This window comes from Triticum dicoccoides, chromosome 4B (assembly GCF_002162155.2).
Source record: "Triticum dicoccoides isolate Atlit2015 ecotype Zavitan chromosome 4B, WEW_v2.0, whole genome shotgun sequence".
Lineage (NCBI taxonomy): Eukaryota > Viridiplantae > Streptophyta > Magnoliopsida > Poales > Poaceae > Triticum > Triticum dicoccoides.
Window position 1 is genome coordinate 488,100,984 of NC_041387.1, and position 4,651 is coordinate 488,105,634.

Here is a 4,651-nt window from a genome sequence, read left to right on the forward strand (position 1 = left end):
CATGCAACAGTTATAACATAGGGTGACACGGAACTAGCTCGAGTTCATCAATGTAATGTAGGCATGTATTCCGAATATAGTCATACGTGCTTATGGAAAAGAACTTGCATGACATCTTTTGTCCTACCCTCCCATGGCAGCGGGGTCCTAATGGAAACTAAGGGATATTAAGGCCTCCTTTTAATAGAGTATCGGACCAAAGCATTAGCACTTAGTGAATACACGGACTCCTCAAACTGCGTTCATCACCGGGAAGTGTCCCGACTATTGTCACTCCGGGGTTTGCCGGATCATAACAGGTAGTAGGTGACTATAACTTGCAAGATAGGATCAAGGACACTCATATATTCATGAAAACATAATAGGTTCAGATCTGAAATCATGGCACTCAGGTCCTAGTGACAAGCATTAAGCATGGCAAAGTCATAGCAACATCAATCTTTAAACATAATGGATACTAGGGATCAAACCCTAACAAAACTAACTCGATTACATGGTAAATCTCATCGAACCCATCACCGTCCAGCAAGCCTACAATGGGATTACTCACGCACGACGGTGAGCATCATGAAACTGGTGATGGAGGATGGTTGATGATGACGATGACGATGGATTCCCCTCTCCGGAGCCCCGAACAGACTCCAGATCAGCCCTCCCGAGGAAGATTAGGGCTTGGCGGCGGCTCCGTATCGTAAAACGCGATGAATCCTTCTCTCTGAGTTTTTTCTCCCTAAACATGAATATATGGAGTTGGAGTTGAGGTCGGTGGAGGTCCAGGGGGTCCACGAGGCTGGGGCGCACCCTGCACCCTCATAGACAGGGTGTGGGCCCCCTTATGTTGATTATTTTGCCAACATTTTTTATTAATTCCAAAACATGACTCCGTGGATTTTTAGGTCATTCTGAGATCTTTTATTTCTGCATAAAAATAACACCATGGCAGTTTTGCTGAAAACAGTGTCAGTCTGTGTTAGTTCCATTCAAATCATGCAAGTTAGAGTCCAAAACAAGGGCAAAAGTGTTTGGAAAAGTAGATATGTTGGAGACATATCAGTTCACCATGATCCAAGGGCTAGCATGGGCTGCGGGGAGGTGCCCTGGCCTTATTGGGCTAGGCGCACCAAGTCCTCTAAAGCCCATATTGCTAGGGAAGGCAAAAAAGGAAGGAGTCCTAGTAGGAATAGGATTGACTTGGAGTCCAAGTCCTCTCCCCCTTAGCTGCGCCCTAGGACTTGGAGGGGTTTTTTCCCACGCCCCTCCACCTATATATAGAGGGGAGGGGTGCCCCAAGAGGACACACCAATCCCTTGGCGCCCCTCTCTCTCCCGTTACTCCGTAGTTCCACCTCCTCGTCCCGGTGATGCTTAGTGAAGCACTGTCGGTGCTCCACCACCACCATCACCACCACGCCGTCGTGTTGGTTGTGATCCCATCTACTTCTCCTCTACCGCTTGCTGGATCAAGAAGGAGGAATGTCATAAAGCCACAAGTGTGCTAAACTCGGAGGTGCCGTCCGTTCGGCACTAGATCGGTTGGATCATGATCGGATCGCAAAGAGTACGACTACATCAACTGCATTGGCAAATTCTTCCACTTTCGGTCTACGAGGGTATGTAGACACACTCTCTCCCCTTCTCATTGCTATGCATCTCCTAGATAGATCCTGCGTGAGCGTAGGAATTTTTTTGAAGTTACATGCTACGTTCCCCAACAGTGGAATCTGAGCCAGGTCTATGCGTAGATGATATGCACGAGCAGAACATAAAGAGTTGTGGGCAGTGATTGTCATACTGCTTACCACCAATGTCTTATTTTGATTCAGCGGTATTGTTGTATCAAGTGGCCCGGATCAACCTTACATCACCACGTTCATGAGACTGGTTCCACCGACAGACATGCAACAAGTTTTGCATAAAGGTGGCTGGCGGGTGTCTGTTTCTCCAACTTTAGTTGAATTGAATTTGACTTAGGCCGGTCCTTGTTGAAGGTTAAAATAGCAAACTTGATAAATCACCGTTGTGGTTTTTGTGCCGTAGGTAAGAACGGTTCTTGCTAGAAGCCCGTAGCAGCCACATAAAACTTGTAACAACAAAGTAGAGGACATCTAACTTGTTTTTGTAGGGTATGTTGTGATGTGATATGGTCAAGACATGATGTGATATATGCTGTTGTATGAGATGATCATGTTTTGCAGAAGTTATTGGCAACTGGCAGGAGCCTTATGGTTGTTGCTTTATTGTATGAAATGCAAAAGCCATCAAATTTCTTTACTTTATCAGTAAGCGGTAGCGATAGTTGTAGAAGCAATAGTTGGTGAGATGATCACGACGCTACGATGGAGATCAAGGTGTCGAGCAGGTGATGATGGAGATAATGACGATGCTTTGGAGATGGAGATCAAAAGCACAAGATGATGATGGCCATATCATGTCACATATTTTGATTGCATGTGATGTTTATGCATCTTATTTTGCTTAGTACGGCGGTAGCATTATAAGATGATCCCTTAACTAAAATTTCAAGGTATAAGTGTTCTCCCAGAGTATGCACCGTTGCGACAGTTCTTCGTGCTGAGACGCCACGTGATGATCGGGTGTGATAACCCCTACGTTCACATACAATGGGTGCAAGACAGTTTTGCACATGCGGAATACTCAGGTTAAACTTGACGAGCCTAGCATGTACAGACATGTCCTCGAAACACTGGAGACCGAAAGGTCAAATGCGAATCATATAGTAGATATGATCAACATAGAGATGTTCACCATTGATGACTACCCCATCTCACGTGATGATCGGACATGGTTAGTTGATTTGGATCATGTTACACTTAGATGACTTGAGGGATGTCAGTTTAAGTGGGAGTTCTTAAGTAATTTGATTAATTGAACTTTAATTTATCATGAACTTAGTCCTGATAGTATTTGCAAATTATGTTGTAGATCAATAGCTCGCGTTGCAACTCCCCTATGTTTTTTGATATGTTCCTAGAGAAAAAGTTGAAAGATGATAGTAGCAATGAAGCAGACTAGGTCCGTGATCTGAGAATTATCCTCATTGCTGCACAGAAGAATTATGTCCTTAATGCACCGCTAAGTGACAGACCTATTGCAGGAGCAGATGCAAACGTTATGAATGTTTGGCAAGCTTGATATGATGACTACTTGATAGTTTAGTGCACCATGCTTTACGGCTTAGAACCGGGACTTCAAAAATGTTTTGAACACCACGGAGGATATAAGATGTTGCAAGAGCTGAAATTGGTATTTCAGACTCATGCCCATGTCAAGAGGTATGAGACCTCTGACAAGTACTTTGCCTACAAGATGGAGGAGAGTAGCTCAGTAGTGAGCATGTGCTCAGAATGTCTGGGTACTACAATTGCTTGAATCAAGTGGGAGTTAATCTTCCAGACAAGATAGTGATTGACAAAGTTCTCTACTCACTATCACCAAGCTACTAGAACTTCGTGATGATCTATAATATGCAAGGGATGATGAAAACGATTCCCACGATTTTCGTGATGCTGAAATCGGCGAAGGTAGAAATCAAGAAAGCGCATCAAGTGTTGATGGTTAATAAGACTACTAGTTTCAAGAAAAAGGACAAGGGAAAGAAAGGGAACTTCAAAAAGAATGGCAAGCAAGTTGTCACTCCCTTGAAGAAGCCCAAAGCTGGACCTAAGCCCGAAACTGAGTGCTTCTACTACAAAGGAAATGGTCACTAGAAGCAATACTACCCCAAATATTTGGCGGATAAGAAGGATGGCAAAGTGAACAAAAGTATATTTGATATACATGTTCTTGATGTGTACGTTACTAGTGCTCGTAGTAGCCCCTAGATATTTTGATACCTGTTTGGTTACTAAGATTAGTAACTCGAGACCGGAGTTGCAGAATAAATGGAGGCTAGTTGAGGGTGAAGTGACGATGTGTGTTGGAAGTGGTTCCAAGATTGATATGATCATCATCGGACACTCCCTATACTTTCGGGATTAGTGTTGAACCTAAATAAATGTTATTTGGTGTTTGCGTTGAGAATGAACAAGATAGGATCGTGTTTATTGCAATACAGTTATTCATTTAAGACAGAAAACAATTGTTGTTCTGTTTACATGAATAAAACCTTCTATGGCCATTCACCCAATGTGAATAGTTTATTGAATCTCGATCGAAGTGATGCACATATTCGTAATATTGATGCCAAAAGATGCAAAGTTGATAATGATAGTGCAACATACTTGTGGCACTGCCGTTTAGGTCATATTAGTATAAAGCGCATGAAGAAACTCCATGCAGATGAGATTTTGGAATCACTTGATTATGAATCATTTGATACTTGCGAACCATGCCTCATGGGCAAGATGACTAAAACTCCATTCTCCGGAACAATGGAGCGAGCCAATGACTTATTTGAAATAATACATATCGATGTATGCAGTCCGATGAGTGTTGAGACACGCGGCGAGTATCATTATTTTCTGACCTTCACAGATGATTTGAGTAGGTATGGGTATATCTACTTGATGAAACACAAGCCGAAACATTTGAAAAGTTCAAAGAATTTCAGAGTGAAGTAGAGAATCATCGTAACAAGAAAATAAAGTTTCTACAATCTGATCGAGGAGGCGAATATTTGAGTTACGAGTTTG